The following is a 13587-nucleotide window of genomic DNA, read 5'->3' as shown; positions in this document are numbered from 1 at the left end:
ACATTTTTTTTGGGATGTCAAAAACGGGTCGAAAACGTGATAAAATCGGAGGTAGACAATCAATACTCTATTACTCTTTGACGTTAGTTATCCGGGGAAGAACTTCAGAAGTTTCCCTGGAAAGTGAAAATACTTCGAATATTCTTAAAGATGTTCCTAAGTTCTGATAAGTAGAACCCTTACATTGTTTCATAAATTCTTCCGGGTGTTCATACAGTTTCTTCAGTTCAGGAAATGTTTCAAATGATCTTTTAAAATTTTGAGGACAGATTTCGATTATGCTTGCTTCTAGAAATTGTCTCAGGAATTTATCCATGCGTTTTACAAGCAATTTGGCCATCCCTAGTTTGGCCATCCATAGTTCATAACAAAAATAATATATTAGATATAAAAGTTACATTAACCTTCTAAAAAACATAACTTCAGAGTCCTTTCAAGCCTGCTTCCAAAGTAAGCTCAAGGAACTCCACAAAAAATTTCATACGTAGATGTTCTTTCGTCAACTGAACTGCTTACAAGAAATAGGACCAGATAGTTAAAGACAATATAAAATTCTTTTTATTTGTAATCATTTCAAAATGACGTTCTATTCTGAGATATACGCCATAAAACGTTTCGGGAAATATCATACAGAAAACATTTCAGGATCGGCTCTTAATTTTATGATTGACCACCGAATAGTCCATCTGATTCATATCTTTCCCTAACGAAAAAAATCAACCGCATACACCAAAGCTGTGGGATAGGTTGAATGGACAGAAGATCGAAAAGTAAAATTTTAAAATCTTTAATATTATCCACGCCATTGAGACAAAATGTTGAATAATATGTGAATATTCCCCTTTATTTATTTCATGTTTAGTTTTCTTATCTAGTTATTACACCTGTCATAATACGAGCTTAGAACTATTTTATTTAACTCCACCACATTTTAATCTTTACTCGTCTTATGAAAGGTGAAGAAATTTCACTAAAAGAGCTTAACAATTTTAATAATTACAGTTCAGGTTTGTTTTGTTTTTTATTGCCGTAATCTGACAAGTTGCGAATACGAGTCGACTGATATATAATAATACTGTGTGTCCGGGCTTCCTTTGAAAAGTTGTTTTTCGGAGCGGACAAACAGCCTCTATGCATACTTAGGCTCTGTCTCATTTCTCGAATTACATTTTATTTAACTTAAAAGTGATATGGAAACTCATATGTGAATATGTACGTTATGTGGAAGATATTGATTTGAAAAATGTATTGGAGGTAACCACTTTCCCTTCGATGGGACTCGAACCCATGACCCTACAGTACGCTAGACTGGTGCTTTAACCAACTAAGCTACGAAGGACCTCCGTCGGCCTTCGCAACCTAGCGGCTACTGAACGAGCTCGAGATTCCCAAATTGGACGCATAGTCAAATCACTCGCAATCCATTTCTCAAGCCAATACTTCCACATGTGTATTGTACACGTCCACATTAGAGGAGCGTGAGTATTTAGAATGTCTGGCGGCTATACACATTCTTCATCAGCAACAGTACTGATCAAGTGAGGTTGTGTAAGCATTTGCCAGTCGGTCGTCAAGCTCAGACCCGACCGCATTGCGTAGGCAAGAGCACGCAACTCAGGTTCAGTTCAATCAAAGTTAATTGCCTATTTCGGGATTAAACCACCCGACCTGACCGCTAATTTACAATGTTATGAAAACTCATATGTGAATATGTACGTTATGTGGAAGATATTGATTTGGACAATGTATTGGAGGTAACCACTTTCCCTTTCGATGGGACTCGAACCCATGACCCTACAGTACGATAGACTGGTGCTTTAACCAACTAAGCTACGAAGGACCTCCGTCGGCCTTCGCAACCTAGCGGCTACTGAACGAGCTCGAGATTCCCAAATTGGACGCATAGTCAAATCACTCGCAATCCATTTCTCAAGCCAATACTTCCACATGTGTATTGTACACGTCCACATTAGAGGAGCGTGAGTATTTAGAATGTCTGGCGGCTATACTCGTTCAGTAGCCGCTAGGTTGCGAAGGCCGACGGAGGTCCTTCGTAGCTTAGTTGGTTAAAGCACCAGTCTAGCGTACTGTAGGGTCATGGGTTCGAGTCCCATCGAAGGGAAAGTGGTTACCTCCAATACATTTTTCAAATCAATATCTTCCACATAACGTACATATTCACATATGAGTTTCCATAACATTGTAAATTAACGTCCAAGTCGGGTGGTTTAATCCCCGGAAATAGGCAATTAACTTTGATTGAACTGAACCTGAGTTGCGTGCTCTTGCCTACGCAATGCGGTCGGGTCTGAGCTTGACGACCGACTGGCAAATGCTTACACAACCTCACTTGATCAGTACCGTTGCTGATGAAGAATGTGTATAGCCGCCAGACATTCTAAATACTCACGCTCCTCTAATGTGGACGTGTACAATACACATGTGGAAGTATTGGCTTGAGAAATGGATTGCGAGTGATTTGACTATGCGTCCAATTTGGGAATCTCGAGCTCGTTCAGTAGCCGCTAGGTTGCGAAGGCCGACGGAGGTCCTTCGTAGCTTAGTTGGTTAAAGCACCAGTCTAGCGTACTGTAGGGTCATGGGTTCGAGTCCCATCGAAGGAAAGTGGTTACCTCAATACATTTTTCAAATCAATATCTTCCACATAACGTACATATTCACATATGAGTTTCCATAACATTGTAAATTAACGTCCAAGTCGGGTGGTTTAATCCCCGGAAATAGGCAATTAACTTTGATTGAACTGAACCTGAGTTGCGTGCTCTTGCCTACGCAATGCGGTCGGGTCTGAGCTTGACGACCGACTGGCAAATGCTTACACAACCTCACTTGATCAGTACCGTTGCTGATGAAGAATGTGTATAGCCGCCAGACATTCTAAATACTCACGCTCCTCTAATGTGGACGTGTACAATACACATGTGGAAGTATTGGCTTGAGAAATGGATTGCGAGTGATTTGACTATGCGTCCAATTTGGGAATCTCGAGCTCGTTCAGTAGCCGCTAGGTTGCGAAGGCCGACGGAGGTCCTTCGTAGCTTAGTTGGTTAAAGCACCAGTCTAGCGTACTGTAGGGTCATGGGTTCGAGTCCCATCGAAGGGAAAGTGGTTACCTCCAATACATTTTTCAAATCAATATCTTCCACATAACGTACATATTCACATATGAGTTTCCATAACATTGTAAATTAACGTCCAAGTCGGGTGGTTTAATCCCCGGAAATAGGCAATTAACTTTGATTGAACTTAAAAGTGATAGTTGGCTGGTGCTATCAATCAATACCAATAAGACATCTATCAAAAAATATTCGATAACTTTTAAAAGTAATCTTGTTCTGCCAGCATTAGTTTTATTTGATAATTTTTTAACTGTTAATTTTAAGTTTAATTTGAGATTAGGTCGGAAAATGAGACAGAGCCTTGTATATACAAGAAAGGCTTAGATTTAATTGCATTTAGGAAAACCAAATCACAATTTATTGAAAAATAATTTAGTATGTGGAAGTAGATTTTTAATGAGGTTCTAAGTAAACATTGAAAAAAAATTAAAATAACATTTTTTCATTGAAAAGTGCTTATTTTGTAAATTTCTATAGGGCGATTCAAATATGACGTCGGCAACTTTCTAAGATTTCTAGACTCTGCCTTCTCCTTTGTCACGCTTTTTTGTATATCTAGTATATATACTGTTTCAAATTCTTAGAACCCGATTTCTACCTAAACCTATGCAGTCATTTTTAAACGACCCCTGTTTCTAAAAGTTGATAAGTTTTTTAGAAAGAATTTCAATTATTTTGGAAGTATTTTCAAATTTATTTTCTATGCTGAATTTCCGTGAAACCGTCACGAACGGAGGAAAGAAAGGATAACTACCCGCGAAAGTGGTCACAGGTTGCCAGAGGTTAGCTCGGATTCCGAGGGTTATATGAACGAAGGATGAGCGGCCGCCATCCAGCGCGACATGAAAACCAAGACCTGTCCTAACATTATTGACCCGTAGGCTGGACCTGGGGAGAATCAAGATTTTGTTATTACGACCTGCCGTGCGTTCCGAGGGCGTGTAGTGGCCACTATGGCAGTAAGGGGTCGTACACTAATTACGTAAGCACTTTGGGAGGAGGGGGTCTGCCATTTACTTAATCTTACATGGGGGGAGGTGGGGTTGAAAAACCCAAAAAAAAAAGCTTACGTAATTAGTGTACGGGTCTAAGTGGAAATTTAATTGATGACTAACATAGTTTAAAACTCTCAGAATCTCCCTTTTAAATAAACTTTTAAAAAAGCACTTTTTTATTTTTTTTCGCCTTGCTCAATAGTGCAAAAGCAAACATCATCGCACGTACACGATATGTTTTGCATAAAATCTTGAAGGAAGCTCTTAGACCTTATAATAAAAATATTATAGGAACTTCTGGTGGAGTTTTTTGCTTGCTTTTTTTTTCTTTGTGCTAGAAATTCATTGAAATTTAAAAAGAAATATGTAGATGACACTCCAGCTACAGATATACTGGTTTAATAGATGATTCGGTAGCAATTTCTTAGAGGAAAAACCTTCTGTAATTTCTAGAGCATTACTAATGGATAGTCCTATGAAAATTTCCACCCGGGTTGGGTATCAAACTCAACCGCATTCGGTTTGCTTTGAGGCGATAGGTTTTATTACTGATTCTACAAACTAATAAGAAATCCAAATTTATCAAAAACTTTGAACCGAAAAGTTGATTTTAATTTCAATTTCTCAAGTTATGTCCTGGTCCTTCAGAGTCTTGAAATCCTCTCAGAATTCCAAGAGTTAAAATAGCAGTAATGTCTACGAGGACGAACGAAGCACGATACAAACGGGCGCGGAACAGACAAAACTCGATTTTCCGGAAGAAAAGGCGTCAGCAGGAAGATCGAGATCGTGAAGAGACGGAGGAACTGTACCACGCTAATAACGCACGAAAGTTCTATGAGAAGTTGAACCGTTCTCGTAAGGTCCACGTGCCACAGCCCGATATGTGTAAGGACATAAACGGGAGCCTTCTTACAAACGAGCGTGAGGTGATCCAAAGGTGGCGGCAGCACTACGAAGAGCACCTGAATGGCGATATGGCAGACAACGGCGGCGGTATGGTCGCGAGCAGGACATGCGACTTCCGGCTCCGAAAGTCTTCCGGCTCAGGAAATCCAGGAGGAGATCGGCCGGCTAAAAAACAACAAAGCCCCTGGAGTTGACCAACTACCAGGAGAGCTGTTTAAACACGGTGGTAAGGCACTGGCTAGAGCGCTGCACTGGGTCATTACCAAGGTTTGGGAGCATGAGGTTCTACCGCAGTAGTGGATGGAAGGTGTCGTGTGTCCCATCTACAAAAAGGGCGATAAGCTGGATTGTAGCAACTACCGCGCAATCACATTGCTGAAAGCCACCTACAAGGTCTCCCAAATTTTATGCCGCCGACTAACACCAATTGCAAGAGAGTTCGTGGGGCACTACCAGGCGGGATTCATGGGTGAACGCCCTACCTCAGACCAGGTGTTCGCCATACGTCAGGTATTGCAGAAATGCCGCGAATACAATGTGCCCACACATCGTCTATTTATCGACTTCAAAGCCGCATATGATACAATCGATCGGAACCAGCTATGGCAGCTAATGCACGAAAATGGATTTCCGGATAAACTGATACGGTTGACCAAGGCGACGATGGTTCGGGTGATGTGCGTAGTTCGAGTTCCAGGTGCATTCTCGAGCCCCTTCGAAACGCGTAGTGGGTTACGGCAAGGTGATGGTCTTTCGTGTCTGCTATTCAATATCGCTTTGGAGGGAGTAATACGAAGGGCAGAGATTGACACGGGTGGTACGATTTTCCGTCTAGTTATTTGGTTTCGCCGACGACATTGATATCATGGCACGTAACTTGGAGAGGATCAGACTGAAAAGCGAAGCTAAACGGATTGGACTAGTCATCAATACGTCTAAAACGAAGTACATGATAGGAGGAGGCTCAAGAGAGGTCAATGTAAGCCATCCACCACAAGTTTCTGGGCCGGGCCGGCCGGGCCGGGCCAGAATGTCGGTGAAAATGGTTCTCGACAACAATCCGACGGGAACAAGAAGGCGAGGTGCACAGCGGGCAAGGTGGATGCAAGGCGTGGTTGGCGAAGTGCAGCCATGGATCGAGCTGAATGGAGAAGACTTTTATGTGCAGCACAGGCCACTCCGGCCTTAGTCTGGTAATAAATAAATAAATAAAGTCTACGAAATGTTTCAATGGAATATCAACAAATGAATGCCGAAGAACACAGTTGAACTTTTTTTTTAAGGAATCAAACATTTGTTTAGTTAAAGCTTGATTGTAATATTAATTTCGGTATGACCTAGGGTTGGCGAATGAAGCATTTCGAAAAGACGCTTCCAAGCCTCTGAAAGAAGGATTCCGAGCATCTTGATTGGGGGCTTCCGAGCCTCTTGAAAGGAGGCTTCCAAGCATATTAAGAGGAGGCTTCGGAGCATCTTGAAAGGATTCTTCTCAGCATCTTGAAAAAAGGCCTCTTGAAAGAATTTCGAGCCTCTTCAAGGACGCTTCCAAGCCTTTTGAAAGGATGCTTTCGAGCCTATTGAAAGGAGGCTTCCGAGTCTCTTGAAATTCCGAGCATCTTAATAGGAGGCAGAGCACATTAAAGATACGCTTCTCAGCATCATAAAAGGAGGCTTCTGAGCCTCTTGAAAAAAAAAATCCAAACCTCTTGAATAACAGGCTTCCGAGTCTCTTGAAAGGAGGTTTCCGTTCTTTTTGAAAGTAGGCCTCACGTCGAGAGTCACTACTGCACAATAACGAACTCCCCTCTTCTTACGCTGGATAGCTATCTCCGCGGATTTGGTAACCGACAAGATAGCGTCTACGGTCGACTTACCCTTTCGGAAGCCAAACTGGTTACTCGATAGACCATCCGCACTCTCCGTGCGTATTAACAACCTGTTGAGTATGATCTTCTCGAGCACCTTTCCTGCCGTATCAAGCATGCATATTGGTCTATATGCTGACGGATCCCCCGGTGGTTTTCCCGCCTTTGGCAATAGGACCTGAGAAGTTCTGTCTTTTCCATGCTTCAGGGAAGACTCCCTCGTCCAGGCATCTCTACATGACAGATCTGAACATCTCGGGAGCCTCAGCAATAGCCGCTTTGATAGCTAGGTTCGGAATACCATCCGGTCCTGGCGCCTTACCTACACTAAGGGACTGATCAACTTGAAACGAGTCTTGCAAACCTTTTAAAAATAGGCTTCCAAGCCCCTTGAAAAAAGAATTTCGTGGAATTCTTGAAAAGAGGCATCCGAGGATCTTGAACGAAGGCTTCCAAGCGTCTTGAAAGGAGGCTTACGAGAAACTTCTTCCAACAAAGCTACTGAACTTTTTGGAAAAAGGTCAGCTAGTCTCGCAACAATATTTTGTTCATTCGACGTTTTGTTTTTTTGTCATTCGATCTTTTGTCTTACAGCCCACTGTACTGCTTGGGGTTTACATGATTCAAAAGTCTTTGATTAGCATGCATATTATGTACAACACAGTTTTAGTCAACTAGTCCAACTAACGCTGCCAAGTGCATAAATTTCAAATAAAATTAATTTTAACCAAAATCAATTCTTCCAGGACTCACCTTGGGAGTTTCTAGATCGAAAATCATTTTCCGGTTATCTTTCCAAACTAAAAGCCATTTTCCAGCGGACCCTCCATGTAATTTTTCAAACCACAAAAATATTTTTTTCTTCGCACATTAACCACTCGAATTCAACTCACCTTATGAAATCTGCATCAGGATCTTAAAATTAACCTGGCAGGATCGCCAAAATGTGTGACCCCCAATTGCCGGTGCGAAATAGGATGACTGCGGCTCTCCGTGGATGCGTGAGCACTCGAGATTCCCAAATTGGACGCATAGTCAAATCACTCGAAATCCATTTCCAACACTTCCACATATGTATAGTACACTTTTACATTAGAGGAGCGTGAGTATTTAGAATGTCTGGCGGCTATACACATTCTTCATCAGCAACTGAAGCTATACACATTTGAAGTATGGAATTTTATGCCGATTAAAAAACGAATTAACTGTTGCGAGTAAAATACAGTTGTACAAGTCAATCATCTCTCCTCACTTGGACTTTTGTGCTTCCATTTTATTTCTAGCTAATGAAACACAAATATCGAGGTTACAGCGTTTGCAGAATAAAGTAATGCGTTTGATTTTAAGATGTAATAGATTCACTTCCTCCTCCTTTTGTTGGACGCTTTACAATGGTTATCAGTGAAGCAGAGAATTGTTTATTTGACTATGGTGTTCATTTTTAAAATAATAAATAGATTGCTGCCACGATATTTGTGTAATCGAATTGAAAGAGGAAGTGACATTCATGGATATAATACTAGAAACGCGGAAGAAATTAGAACACCTTATTTTTTGCATGGTGCTTCACAAAATTCATTGTTTTATAAAGGAATAAATGTTTTCAATTCGATGCCTGCACACATCAAGCGAGCAAGTACACTATCACAGTTCAAGAGACTTTGCATTTCACACGTGAAAGCTGTTTTTTAAACAGCTATTTATTTAAGTTTTTATTATTGACTAATTGTGTATCTTGACGAAGTTTGTGATAACGGATATTTTTGTTTGGACGAATGTAAATGATTTGTTATTTCATTAGGGCGCTTATAGACTATATTGTTCGCCTCGATGATGATGATGGTATTTTATTTGTTGATGTGTTTTAACTTTTATTCTTTATGTGTAGTCTACGAAAGTTTGAGAATCGCGCGCGTAATACAGGTATAAATGACTTTTTGTATTTATCACTACAATTTGAAATATTTGAAACTGTTTGAAAGATACTACAGAAAAGTAGGGAGCTCTCAGATAGAACGCGATTTTCTCGAAACTTTTGGTATCTACGGAGAGGTAACACAAGTTTTGAATGTTGTCGAGCTTTGTACAGTAAATTGATTGGTACTAGCGAGAATGGTTTGAGTACGCGCTTCCTGACGAAACTTTTGGCATCATGCGAGAGGTATCACAAGTTTTGTATTTGTATCGGACTCGCTGTATCACTGTATCGCTGTATCACTCGACTCGAAGTCGAGTCAAGTACAAGACACTGAAGACGGCCTTACTGTTGAGGTCGAAATACGTATCTGTCAGGATACAATTAAGTGGTGGAATTCAATGGGATTGTTCAAACTCGTCTTATGACAGGTGAACAATTAACAGTTAAACAGTACGTTTTCCCATACTAATATCCATGTAAATTTGAAACGTGATGCGGCATGCGAGGTCGCATCCAATCGAGCCCATATTTTGCACAATTGATTGGGGTCCCAAAACGATTCAGAAAAACCTTGATCTCACTTGATCGGACGAAGTTTGCGTTTTTCCATACAACTGCGCCCCACTCTAATGTCCATACAGGCTTACAGAGTCCAATGGTAGTGTTAACAATTCAGTTTTGCTCTGCGCAAATGTTCCAGGCACTCTTGTTCTGGAGCTCATACCGTTGGTAGTCATCCAGATCTGCTTAAACCGTTAGCATCCCATCATGATCTATGATACAAATATGCCTGAAAAGGATGTTCTAGGTTAGTTGCTCCCAACATACATACATACATATCATGGGCTGCACAGTTATTTTAAACTGTTGAAGCAGGCCGCTGAATATTTAGTTCTTATTCCACATTGAATAACTTTACATAAGATGAGTTAGTACTGTCCCATTTAATTCCATCACATGATCACAATAATGCTTTAACAGAAATATGACTTTATGTGAATGAATCCTTAGAATTGTCGCACACACACTTTCACTCTAACATTGAATACAAAATGCCGTGAAAATGTTTCGAAAACTGTCACAGTATTTTTTTTTGTCTACTGAACTCCATTGTATACAAAGGTGATTGTAAGGCCAAAGACACGAAGCAACTCATAAGCAGGATCAGAAGCAGCATTCCGAAAATCGATGTGGCAGATCCGTACAACGGTCATGTCACACCAGCAAGACTAACCTGCGCCGCACGGCGAACCACGAACCATATGCTAATATTCATTAGTCTAAGTTTGAAAACTAAGGACAAATCTTTGTATAACATATATCAGATTGAACTGTACTTTTTTCCCCGAGCCATTCTTTTCATTCCACTTTTTTAGTTGCCACAAGTTACATGCTTCTATTTGAACTCCAAACTTTGGGTATTTTTTATTCTATCTTGAAGCACAAGCTAGTGAAGTAATAAATTAAAAAATGTCGATACCGATCAACTTCTTCCAAACTGACCATTCCCAGAACTACATAGAAACTTTGGTTCTGGATTGAAAAACCGCGTTGGGATAGGGAAAGTTTGTTTGTAGTCCTAGAGATTTTTTTTGTCTTTATTTAGAAGACTTACAGCCCGAGGCTGGCTCGTCTCCGGGGAGTCCTAGAGATGTATAGTCAAGAAGGAATTGGTCAGTTTTGAATTTTTTTATTTTATTCTTTCCCAGACCTTCAAGATGCAACCAAAAATCACTGAAGTTTGTGATCCCTTATGATCGGTAGGGAAAAAGTTTTAGAAAAATTGGAACGCGGCTTTGCAATCTAAAACGAAAGTTTGTTTGGAGATTTTCAGATGTTTATTCCAAAAGGAATTGGTCAGTTTTGAAAAATCTCATTTTTCTCTCTCACGGACCGCGTTTCAAGATGCAATTAAAAATTAACTGAAGTTTGGGGTCTATTATGACCGGGAGTGAAGAATTATTGGAAAAAAAATGGAACGCGGCTTTGCAATCCAAAACGATTATCAATTATTATTATCGATTATCCTGGTTCGGTAGCCACCCTGTGAGTGGCTGTGCAGTAGGGTTTACCGGGTGGGGTGACTCCAGCTGCCCCACAGGGAAAAAATATGCTTGAGCTGGGCAGGAGTGTCGATGGAATGGCGCCTTAACCCACTGCAGGTACCTCTAGCTCGGCTGACGAGTGCGTGAGATGAGTTTGAAAGATGGTTGTATTTTAACTCACGATTGATTCGAATCGTTCATTAGTTTTGAGATTTTGAGTTCTTTCCACTCAAAATCTCAAAACTCATGAACTATTCAAATCAATCGTGAGTTAAAATACAACCATCTTTCAAACTCATCTCATCTTCAAAAAATAGGCTGTAGTGATTTAAATTACGCGGAGAGAAGCTTGAATGTGTCACATTCCGTGTCGAGCTACCGTGCGAGACAGTCGTGGTCTTGTACCTCCGGGTCCGTGTTCGGATTTTTTTCTCGTGCTGAGTTTTTTTTCCCGTGTGAAAGTGTCGTTGAAGGATCCTTAGCTTATAGACTAGGAAGCGGAGCTCATTTGCGACGCAATTGAGTATCCGTGGTATAAGTTTTCACGTGTTTTCTTTATAAAAATCACGCTTGCGCAGAGTCAGTCTTGCGCATCCATCGAGCTGAACATCATCGGTGCCCCCCGCACCGCCTGTCTGCGTGGTGTACTTGGGTTATCCAGAGCCAGCAGCAGTCGATCATCTCCACCACACCAACGCAGCCCAAGCCATCTGTTCCCTGTGTGCGGGTAGAGAGAAGACCAACACATACGCCAGGTTGGTCTCGTTTGTGCCACGTGCTATCGTCCGGTGCGTACCACAGCAACCGTAGGCAGCTCTCAACGCAGCAATAAAAAGTTAAGTAATTGTAATATCTCCTCTTTATTCCCCTTTTCACCACCTTAAGTTAATAAGATACTCTAATTTGTCTCTAGTAAGTTTTTGTTTCTCTCATTTCCCCTCCCTGTTCGTTTTTTTCGTTTTATTTTTCGTTCGTTTTTTCTCCCTGTGTTAATTAAATAATTGTGTGTGTGCCTCGCTGCAGCGGGACGTTTGGTCTCCGCAATGCACGAAGGCGAAGGCGGCGGGGGTTCATTGTATCCCTTGTCCCATAATATTTTGTTGCATTCTGGTGATCCATCCCAGAGTAAAATGGAAACCAGCAACACCGTCTCCACCTCCCCCGTGAATAATGATACCTCTCTCCCTACGAGCCCCCGCCACAAGGCCTACCCACCCGACTCTAGTGGGCCATACGTTGTTTTTTTCCGATCAGCAAAGATCTGGAAAAGCGATTTTCGTCTGTCACGACCATTGACATGGTTGGGTCCAGTAAACTTCGCGTCACGGTCAGTGATGGCAAACAGGCCAACGAGTTAGCTTTTCACTCTCGAATATAAAGTTTATTTACCGTCAGCAGTGTGTGAGTGAGATCGCGGGGGTGGTGACGGATGGAAGTTTGGGACGATTTGGAACAAGGTTTCGGTCGTTTCAATGACGTTTCTTTGCCTCCTTTGGCGATACTAGACTGCAAACAAATGCATTCGGTGTCGTAAGAGGGAGAGAAGCGGATTTATTCCCCGTCTGATTTTTTCTGCGTCACCACCTCAATGGCAAGGAGCTGGGCCACACCGCTCAGTACTGCTGCAAAAAACCTCGGTGTGCATCATGCGGAGAGAAGCATGTGGATGGCGCATGCAAGACGGCATCGAAATGTGTCTATTGTAACGACAGCCCTCCCCATGCTCTTGAAGCGTACATACGGCAGCGAATTCACCAGAAGCGGTCTCTTCAGCAGCGTTCTCGGCGAAGTTACGCCGAAATGTTGAGGAAGGCCGCTTCTCCAGTTGTTTCTGACACTGTCTACTCGTCATTTCCTTTGGCCGATCAAGGAAGTTCTGACTACGAAGCTGGGAATGGGGCTCCATTTGTTTTCAATGGCTCAACGAGGAAAAGAGTAAAACAGAGCCAGCGACCCCCGAAAATGCCAAGAAAACAGCCGCAAAGTGAGCTCCAACCCAACATGGACAAATTCAAAGCGGGTGGAAGTACTCAAAAACGTTCTACTTTTGTGATTTCACATCAGGATGATCGAGAGTTTCCACCGTTTCCGGGAACATCTAAAATCCCAGATGCCCCAATTTTTGCGATTTCTCAGCCAGAAAGAGAACATAGAGAGCGAGCAGAAAACCCTCCGAGCGCTCCAATGTTTACACTTTCTGGCATCGTGGAGCTCATCCTCAACTTCTTTGATGCTTCCGACCCGGTGAAGAACATGGTCAAGACTGTTCTTCCTATTCTGACTCCTCTCCTGAAGCAGCTGGCTTCGAAAATGCCCCTCCTCGAGTCATTTGTATCCTTCGATGGCTAACTTAGTCAATAAGGGTAACACGATTTCGATTCTACAGTGGAACTGTCGAAGTATTCTTCCAAAATTAGATATTTTCAAATTTTATACAAATTACAATGCGATTCTTTTGCTTTATGTGAAACTTGGCCAACACCAAGTGTAAACCTTCATTTTCCTGATTTCAACATAATCCAAATCGATATGGAGGGGTGCTTTTAGGGATCAAAAAACAGCACTCCTTCTATAGAGTCGATCTTGCCCCGATGTCTGGCACCGAAGCTGTCGCATGTCAGGTGACTATTCGGGGAAAAGACCTCAGTATCGCCTCGATATATCTTCCTCCAAACACCGCGATATCTCGTAGAGATCTCTCGCACATCTGCTCGT

At 41.8% G+C, this 13587-nt stretch overlaps 1 protein-coding gene and 1 non-coding gene across 13 annotated transcripts in view; one reads left to right on the top strand and one right to left on the bottom strand.

Moving 5' to 3' along the window:
• LOC134209556 (serine/threonine-protein kinase mig-15) overlaps positions 1-13587 on the bottom strand; it is a 269786-nt gene that overhangs the window by 63725 nt on the left and 192474 nt on the right. The window lies entirely within an intron of this gene.
• Positions 2550-2624, top strand: Trnaa-agc (transfer RNA alanine (anticodon AGC)). The gene has a single exon. It is a non-coding gene; the product is annotated as a tRNA-Ala (tRNA).

The sequence above is a fragment of the Armigeres subalbatus genome, chromosome 2 (genome assembly GCF_024139115.2).
Source record: "Armigeres subalbatus isolate Guangzhou_Male chromosome 2, GZ_Asu_2, whole genome shotgun sequence".
NCBI classification, from domain to species: Eukaryota; Metazoa; Arthropoda; class Insecta; order Diptera; family Culicidae; genus Armigeres; species Armigeres subalbatus.
The sequence above is the reverse complement of the archived record's forward strand: the minus strand, read 5'-3'. Positions and strand labels throughout refer to the sequence as shown.